The sequence below is a fragment of the Sabethes cyaneus genome, chromosome 1 (genome assembly GCF_943734655.1).
Source record: "Sabethes cyaneus chromosome 1, idSabCyanKW18_F2, whole genome shotgun sequence".
NCBI classification, from domain to species: domain Eukaryota; kingdom Metazoa; phylum Arthropoda; class Insecta; order Diptera; family Culicidae; genus Sabethes; species Sabethes cyaneus.
In genome coordinates, this window is record NC_071353.1 from 110,188,079 (window position 1) to 110,198,545 (window position 10,467).

Sequence of the window (10,467 nt, forward strand, 5' to 3'; positions counted from 1 at the left end):
ACCAATGCTGCTTTTCAAATTGCAAAAAAATTTGAATTCAACCAGGGCTCCGAAATGGCTTGAATCGTATTTATCTAATCGCCAACAAATAATTAAATTTAATGAAAAGAACTCGAATCCAATTCAAGTCACTTCTGGGGTCCCTCAAGGCTCTCATTTGGGACCTCTTCTTTTCATTTTGTATGTAAACGACATTTCCTTCATTCTCAAGAAACTTAAAGTGCTAATATATGCCGATGACATGAAGCTCTTTTTGGAAGTAAAAAATGAAGAAGACATCAATGTATTCCAGAATGAAATACACATATTCTACACATGGTGTATAAAAAGCCTATTAGAACTTAATGTAAAAAAATGCAATCTAATAACATTTACCAGAAACAGAACTACACCAGAAGTCTCAATCAGATTAGGAAATCAAACAGTAGAAAAATGTGAAAAAGTTAGGGATTTAGGAATTATCTTAGACTCCAAGCTAAATTTTATCGACCATTATAACGCAATAATACACAAGGCAAATAACATGCTAGGTTTCATTAAACGTTTTAGCTACAATTTTTTGGAACCATACACAATCAAAACATTATACATTGCCTATGTGAGGTCAATACTGGAATACTGCAGCATTGTATGGTCACCTTTTTCCTTCACGCACGAAGAGAGAATAGAATCAGTACAAAAACAATTTCTCTCATATGCCCTTCGTAAATTAGGTTGGACAACATTTTCTCTTCCATCATACGAAGCACGCTGCATGCTTATAAATATACAATCATTAAAAGAGCGTCGTAAATATGCAATGGTCTTATTTGTAAACGATATCGTTTCGCACCATATTGACTCAGCAACAATTTTATCAAAACTGAACTTTTATACACCCACTCGGCAACTTCGTAATCGAAATTTATTTGCCATAAGCCATTATCGCACAAATTATGCAAAATTCGGTCGATTAAATCGTATGATGGCCTCGTATAATCAACACTGCGAAACCATTGACTTTACAATGTCTCGGCATAGACTTAAACATCACTTTCAGTCAACACGTAATCGTAACGCGTACCAAAGTTACGAAGAAGAATAAGTACACTTTTTAATCTTCATTTAATTATAAGACTTTTATATGAGAAAATTGTATATATTATACTAGCCTACATCGGTTGACGAAATAAATAAATAAATGAACAATGACACTTACAGATTTTGATAAACATAAATATGCCAGAAATGCAGTTTACATTAGTCTTTGATCTAATGTTCTGACATAGTCCTACGTCCCCTTTCGTACAACCTTTAGGACTGTATACCTTGTAGTTTTTTTTATTTTTTCATACTATTTTTTATTAAAACGTCGAAATTTTGGGCAAATAAGAAAAAATGGTTTAATAATCCTGCATATACAAAATTGTTCTTGAATATGCCGAATAAATCGGGTAATGCCCTATCTACACTACAGAGCAAAAGATTGGATCTCACAGTGGTCCAATATCACAAAAAAGTGAGCTTCAGCAATTGGGTAAACAATGCGTATCTTTTCAAGGGTTCTTAGGAGATGTTTCTCTTTAAAATATAACGCATCTGTCTGCATTATTAGCGTCACTGTAAATCCACCTACGAGGATGATAAAAACTTTTATTTTTTTAAATACGTTCAAAAAAAACTTGTTCAAAAAAGTTGCAGAACATAGTACAATAAGCAACTTTGCAGAATACTTCTGGTTACGAAAAATGACTGAAGTTTTTGGAGCGTCTTAGTAGAATACGAAACCTAAAATTAAAAAAGAAGATAAGTTTTAGATAAGTTTTCTTCTTTTTTAATTTTAAGGTACGAAAAATGATTTGTTTAAAAAGAGCATTAAAAATCAATTATGACCCAAGCTGTTAAAATGACTATAATCGAAGACTACAGAACTCAAGACTGCGCATTCTGTCAAATCTCTACGGACAGTATTAGTACGCCCTCCACGGGCGACGGTGGCTACTGTTAGTTTGTGTATGTGCCATCATTCTAACATCACTACCACGCTGGCACCATTGCACAATGGGCAAAAACGAGCGAAATAAACAGACGCAATTGAGGCTGATAAAATATAAGTGATCTTACGTAAAATCTTCTGGAGAATCTCGTGATTCCCACCCCTTTCCTGTTTGCCATCGGGAGGTGCCCAATTTTGCTCATTTTCCCCTATTTTTGACATTTTTTACACTTGTTGGACTATGCCAAGCTAGACTTCGAGAAAATAAGACTTGAAAACCTGATAATTTTGTGTAAAAAAGTCCGCAGAATCGAATAGGGTTTAGCCCATTGGCAAACAGGATGGCAAACAGGAAAGGGGTGGGCACCACGAGATTTTCCAGAAAATTTTACATAAGATCACTTATATTTTTTCAGCCTGCAGGCCGTATCTCAATTGCGGCTGTTTTTTCGCCCGATTTTGCCCATAGTGCATTGGATGAAATCGCACATCAACATCACATGCATACATTCAGATTCAGATGGTTGCTATCACTAACACTTTTAAGCAATAGTAACTCTTTTGAGATAAAAAAAGGCGTTAGTAGTATCGTCCTTTACTGCGTATTTCTACTATACCCAGTCTTGAGTTCTGTAGTCTTCGCTATAATCTAACGGATAGCGGGTAGCCAACCCCGGGCGAAACTAAGGTCGTATTCCGACTGGGAAAGAGGCACTCATACTTCCGCTGAGTGTTGGTAAAAGGAATAGCTTTGCCAGCCGTGAACACCTGTCTCCACGTTAGGGGCGGCTCATGACGATCATCGCACTGTACTGATCTTCGTTTCCTTACCAGATATGCGGCTGTATCCCAGGTTAGGAGTGGTGTACAATAGCGACTAATCCGGAGTCCGTCGGTCCGGCAGAACAAAGGGATGAAATCAGAGATCTCTTGATGGTTCTCCTGCTATGGCTTTCACCTGTCGCCAGGACAGGTTCTCGTCAACAGCCTGGATGTCGTTCGCCAGCCTGCGTCGCCATTAGCCTCTAGGTCTGCCTCTTCTACGCTGTCCTTACGGATTCCATTCGAGTGCTTCTCTACAGATCTCATTCGCTCCTTTCCTCAAGGTGTAACCGATCCACTTCCATCTACGTTCATGAATTTCTGTTGCTATTCGCCGTTGATGACATCGACGAGGGAGTTCCTCATTGGATATCCAGTTGTCAGGCCAGCAGGCACGAATGATATATAGCAGATACTGGTTAATAAATACCTACAGTTTTTGCGCTGTCTCCGCTGAGACGCACCACGTTTCGCAGACGTATAGGTTTACCGTTTGAGTTGAAAATTCTGGTTTTCGTACGTAGAGTGATTTGGTTTGAGCGCCAAATGTTTCGCATACCTACAAAGACACCCCTGGCCTTCCTGATCCGTTTGGCAATATCAGCCTTGGTACCACCATCGGGCGTTATCTGGCTACCCAGAGATTGGAAGGCGTCCACCTGCTCGACTTGTTGTTCCACTACTGTAAAGTTGGTGGGATTGTCAGCGTTCATTACCATAGATTCAGTTTTTGCTGTATTGACTGTAAGACCTGCTGTCTGAGAGCTCTCGAAGAGGTCATCTAACTTGCTTTGCATATCGTTTCGGTGTTGTGCGAGCAAACCAATGTCGTTGTTTAGGTCGAGGTCTTTTAACTGCTTCATCGTTAGAGAATTCCAAGATAATCTTCGATTTAGTCTACTAGCGCTCTACTGGATTTATTCTAAATGTATCTGATCCTGTAGCCACCCGGTTGGCTCCGAGGTATGACGCTGGCCTAATAAGCCAGTCGTCGTATGTTCGAATCTCGACTGGGAGAGGCTGTTAGAGTCATTAGGATCGTAGCACCTGGCCCTGCAATTGTCCTGCACTCTAACAGCTGGCTGCGAAGTCTGTCGTATAAAAAAACAGAAGGTCAAGTTTCGATAACGGAATGTAGCACATAGGCTTTGCTTTGCTTTGTATCTGATCCTCCGTGTTGCCACCTGGATTTCATACTGTTGATGGCTGCTTCTGTTTCATCCAGTGATGGCGCCTCCGAGTTGACACGAATAATTCGACGAACTCTTGGCATCATACACAGCAGATTTTGTTGGCCTCTGACATTTGAAACTCGGAAGAGTTGTTTAAAATATTCAGTCCATCGCTTAAGCTGCTCTGTATGATAAGTCAGTAGCTGACCAGCTCCGTCGTTTAGCGGCATCTTTGTATTCATCCTAGCGCCAATAAGGCGGCGAGAAATGTCGTACAATAAACGGATATCACCACTGGCAGCGGTGGTTTCTCCTTGCTCAGCTAGGGAGATATTCCAAGCGCTCTTCTCCCGCCTTACTAACTTAATTGGCCTAACGTTTTACGACAAGGCCTGCGCAGTATAAATTCTCCATCTATTTCGGTCCATGGCAGCTGATCTCCAGTTCCGTCGGCACACAGTGCTCGCCAGATCTCGCTCCACCTGGTCTTGCCGACCAGACCACCTCGCTCGCTGTGCCCCTCTTCGTCTTGTTCCTACCGAATTCGATGCGAAAACCATTTTTGCAGGATAGTTGACCGGCATTCTAGCAACATGTCCTGCCCAATGTATCCGTCCAGCTTACCACTTTCTGAATACTGGGTTCGCCATTGCGACGCGCGAGCTCATGGTTCATTCTTCGCCTCAATGCACCATTCTCTTGCCCGCCGCCAAAGATGGTTCTTAGCACCCGCCTTTCGAAAACTCAGAGTGCGCGTAGGTCCTCTTCTAGCAGTGTCCTCGTGCTCAGATTGTTCGACCGCAAGTGTTTGTGGAGTCTGTAGTAGACCCAACTTCCCGACTGATAATACACCTTTTAATCTCACGGTTTGTATTGTTGTCCTCTGTTGCCAGTAAGCCAAGGTATACGAACTCGTCGACTACCTCAAATTCAACCCCGATTACTAGGGTACTGCCCAACCGGGCACTGTCACGCACGGTCCCGCCCGCCAGTTCGTTTAAGACGTATTTATCTTCAACCCGCGTTTTAGTTTACTGTTCTTCCATCGCCGCAAATGTTCGGCCGGCAGCATCCACGTCGTCAGAAAAGCAAATAAATTGACTGGATTTATCGAAAATTGTGCCCCGCATTTCGATCGCCGTACACTTTAAAGCGCACTATTGAATAGCAGGTAGGAAAGACCATCTCCTTTTCGAAGCCTCCTGCGAGATTCGAATGGGTCTGACAATCCACCCGAGATTTTCACACAGCACTGGAATCCATCCATCGAATCGTAGCCATGATAAGTCCAGTAAGCTTACCCGAAAATCCGTTTTCGTCCAAAATTTTCCATTGCTCTTGTCGGTTTACATTACCCTATGCGGCTTTGAAGTCGATGAAAAGGTGATGCGTGGGCACTCGGAATTTGCGGCATTTCTGGGGGATCTGCCGCAGGGTGAAAATTTGGTCCGTTGTAGACCAATTGTTCGTTTAGTTAGCAGTGATGTGATTAGCAGCAGCAGTGATTAGTTAACAGCAGGAGTGATTCGTGCTAATACCGCAGAGGAGGAGTACTTTTGTCACCCCGTCATTAGTTTACGCAGATAGTTCTGAGCTTATTGCTGCTTTAAGTCGCTCGCTATCTGTGCACATCTATTTGTCATCGGCTCGGATTTATTTTTTTTTTTCATCCAAAAAACAAAAAAGAGCAGCGGATGGCACGAGAAGCAGTGATGTTTTCGCGCACCGGCAGCGGGAGCTGGTCACACGATTACGGCGCTACTAGCTGTGGTGGTATCGTCACTACGCCACCCGATCATAACAATTCTGGCGGCTTTAGCCCGACGGAATTCATCTCGCTGAGCAAATCCATTGTGAGTAACCCGCAAAGCGTCAAACAGCCAGCTGTCTTTGGATATAAGTTTGTTAAATTTATCGGTACGAATAGGGATAACGACACGCCGAGGGAAAAGATACACACCGTACAGGCAACAACACATAAAAGGATGTCCACGACCAACAAAGATTTGCGGCGGCTAAAGGTGGTTATGCAAATCTTTTCTGTTCTTAATGTATCAAAAAAATAAAATAAAAATAAAGTGTACCTAATATAAATTTAAAGCATAATTATAAAGTGTAAAGTATAAAGTGTCATTCAAGTTATTGGTGTTATTGGCTGCCATCAAACACCTTTTATTCCACACCTGCTCTTGGTGGTGCTACTGATACGTTTGTACGACGATTATTCGACACATATTCCACAATTCCTCTTAGCAAATGCAGCTGATGCGTTCGGGCAACTTTCATTCCACTCTTATTCCACACTCGCTCTCAGCAATGCTGCTGATACGTTTGCGCGACGCTCATTCCACACTTATTCCACTTTTATTCCACACTTTCTCGTAGCAATGCTACGCAACATTTATTCCACTGTTATTCCACACTTGCTCTCAGCAATGCTACAAATTCGTTTGTACAACATTTATTCCACTTCTATTTTGCACTTGCTCTCAGCAATACCGCTGATACGTTTGCGCTCATTCCACACTTATTCCACTATTATTCCACAATTGATCTTCGCGATGCTGCTGATACATTTGCGTAATGCTCATTCCACTCTCATTCCACTTTTACTCCACAATTGCTCTTGACTGACACGTTTGCACAAAGTCTATTCGATATGCATTTTCATGGTAGCTTTTAAGCGACCATTATTCCACACCTGCTCTTAGCCGTACTGCCGATACGTTTGCATAACGTTTATTCGACTCTTATTCCGCACTTATATAACAACGTATAGATGTTGATTAGAAGCTGGAAAAAATATAGGATGACGTTTAAACAACAGACAATTCAGCAAATTCGCTTATTCAGCACCGAATGCTACCATACAACTCTTATTCCACACCTGCTTGTTTAGGTGCTGCCGTTTTGTTCCTTGGGATAGCCTCGTCGCTTGCTACACCAATGTGGTCACTTCCTCTGCTACCATGGTCTTCCGCCTGCACGCCATTCAGGTGTTCATCGTATTGCTGCTTCCACCTTTCGATCACCACACGGTCATCAGTCAAGATACCTCCATCTTTATCTCTGCACATTTCGGCCCGCGGCACAAAGCCTTTGCGAGATTCATTCAGTCTCCAATAGAACTTCCGTGCATCATGAAAACGGTACAGCTGCTCGAGTTCTTCGTAGTTTTTCTCCTGCTGGTGGTGCTTCTTCTCCCGGAAGAATCGGGTTTGCTGTCTCCGCTTGTTTGTAACGCTCCACATTCTGACGGGTGGCTCTACACAGCATTTGTACCCGCGCTGCGTTCTTCTCAACCGATATCTGCTGGCACTCCTCGACAAACCATTCGTTACATCGATTCGGTGCCACACGGCCTAGGACGTTCTCCACTACGTTGTTAATGGCTGTTCTGAAAACTGACGATCATCTATCTGAACGTGGTCGATTTGTGATTCCGTCTGGTTGGGTGATCTCCAGTTGTGGTGGAGGTTATACTGGGAAAAGATACTACGTATGGTCATGTTCTTGGAGGCGGTAAAATCGGCAAGTCCTAGGTCGTAGGGATGGGAAAACTATCATTAATTACTGATAGTTATCAGTAAGCAATAATATCACTAAGTGTCAGTAAGGTTTCGCAGTTATTGATGCTTACTGATACAGTTACGTTGTCCCGTTAGAAAAATCAGTTAGATTAAAGTTAATGGTCGGTAGTTGCGTACGATAGACGAAAGTGACACAATATGTCGTCGTTGTCGTCCGCAGCCTAGAGCCGGTGTGGCTCGTCCTGTTTCAAGCAGTCGTGTTTCCGGCACCGGTGGGGCTTTTGAAAAGAACTGTTGTCGTTGCTCTGTCGTCCGGCATCCTTACGACGTGCCCGGCCCACCGTAGCCTACCGACTTTCGTCAGATGTAGATGGGAGTCTCTGGGATTCACAAGCAGTGAAAGTATGTCGTGATTCATAAACTTCTACCCTTGATGAAAATCATGCCTCTCGTTTCGATACCCGCTGGTCGGAACACAGCCTCAAGAGTGATGTTGAACAGCATACTGGATAAGCTGTCACCATGTCCCAACCCTCGCCGTGTCTCGAAGGGACTCGATTGTGTCCCGAGACGCGCGAAACACATCACTCGTTCCAATGTAGCTCTGATTAGTCGCGTCAGTTTATCGGGAAAACCGGTTTCGTGCATTATGTGCCATAGCTGGTCTCGATGTATCGTATGTTGCTTTGAAATCAATAAAGATGTGATCCGAGGACATGATATACGAAAATGTATGGAAAGGACACGATGTACGATGTATGGAAAAAATCTGGTCGGTATTTTTTTGCTACAATGACATGATGGGTAAAATTACTGATATTTACTGATAGTTATCAGTAACGTACTGAAACTACTGATGGTGATCAGCAACGATTTTTATGATAGTTCCCATCCCTACTAGGTCGTTTTCGTTCGTTTACGGATGTGAACTGAAACGCTCAATCACTGGTTTAAATTCCCGCTCCTGACCAACCTGACCATTCCCTCCTCTGTTGGGTACTCTAACCACTGCGTCCAGTATTTTGAACTATTGTGGTATGTCCCGTTTTAGTATTTTACCATTCGCTTCAAGCTTACCTATCACTTATTGAGGAAGTTACAGGCTGGAGCGAGACATGTGCCAATCAGGGATGACTAGGTTTATGAGTCTAGTACCCTGATTGGCGACGCCAACCAGATCTTCCTTTTTTGAGATACTGCAGTCTGCGTACTATTTGTGTTCCACGATTGCAGAGCAAGTGTTCCATATCATCTTGTACGAAACTGAAATTCCGAAGATGATATTTGCTCGGACAATGCCCTATCGCAAGACCGGTAAGCCTGCTGAGATCTCTCTTATTGAGACTCAGCGACTTTTGAGTAACTCTCATACTCGACGTTATATATTTTTAGATTGTTTGAGCGATTGTACAGCCATCCTACTGGCCATAACTGTTCGGCTCTCCTTTTATTTCAGCCCACCCTCCAGCACACAGTCAGAGATCAGGCAGAGTGAATCCCGACCCGTGAGTAGCGAATTGGAGCCACATCTTCGTTTGTCGACTCACGAGTCGGCGTGTTGAGGATAGACGAGGATCAGGACTGAACCTCTGCTAGCGCATCGTTCAAGTCCTGCTCTCGCCCTATTCTCCTCTCCACCTCGTTCGTTTCTTTGTTTTTCGGCAAAGCGAGCTTGCGCGGTAAGAAATCATTCACTGCATCAGTGACCGGCTTGATGCAGCAAGGGCGAATTACTGTGGAGGGCGCCCTGGTCCTCCACAGGCTCCGTTGCGGCGAGAGAATTTATAGAACCCCCTCCACTATTCGGCACGGATCGCGTCACACCTTAGATTAGGGGTTTATCCCTTCAAGTTTTTACATAATAGCCATGGATAACAGCTATTAAAACTATCCTCCTTTGGGGGCTTTGGACCCTCTGCTTTGATTCTTAGTAGTCTTACCTCGTACAAGAACCGTCTTGCAGGCGTAGATACACTCAGCCTTCGCATGAATGCCCCCTTCTCTGTCCGCACGACCCTAGTTTGCACCGGTTGTCCGATTTCCAATAAGAAACGTACCCCGGATGATACCACGCGAAGGTAGAGATAGGAGTTGCTGAATAAGAGACTGTGGAACTTCGTGGTAGTTCTGGAGCGCATTATTCAACCAATTACCATCTAACCTGACCACTACAACCCGCGATGATAATTTTAACATCATGTCTTGGGCAACGGTCGTATTCGCGCTCCAACTGCGCGTAAACTTCGTCTTTGTCATCATCGGTACTTCCGAGGCGAAGGCTGTACACGTTAATTATGCTAATATTGAAGAATCTGCCCTTGATTCTTAATCATCACATTTGGGGGTTGATCGGCCAGCACCAGATCACCCGTTTTTGCACCTCGCCCATTACTATAAAAACTATAAAACTCTTCACTTATTTAGAAAGCACGGGGGTACTTCCGAATTTAGAAACCGACAGTTCCATCCTCCTAATTTCGAATCGTTAGTTCGTTTTCGTCGTCTGGGTCTTTGCCGATTGTTTCGATTAGAGTAATTATTACTTGCGGAGCACATTGCTTTGGTTAATTACTGGTTCAGGCTTGCAAAGCCCGCAAACAATCCCACAGTATCGCCGGAGGGCTAACGTGTCCCACCTACAAACTCGTTCAACAACCCTCTCCAGTCCGGCGGCTTTCGAGTCCGCTCGTCGATCTTCCTCCAAGTTTCATCTGAAGTCCACTCCCTCCGCCCGCTATGCACTTTGCCGTGGGCTTCGCTATTGGTCGTGATGAAAGCTCTTCGACAGATCCACCAGGTGGCAACTCCGAGGCTCGGGATTCAAGTTGTTCGACAAAGGTCCTTTACACCTCAGGATTCACCAATTCGCGGACGTCGTAACGGCCCTCAGTTTTCTCCTCCCGTCGTTGGACACGTGCGACGCGCAGACGTATCTCAGCGATAACAAGATGATGGTCGGATTCAATAT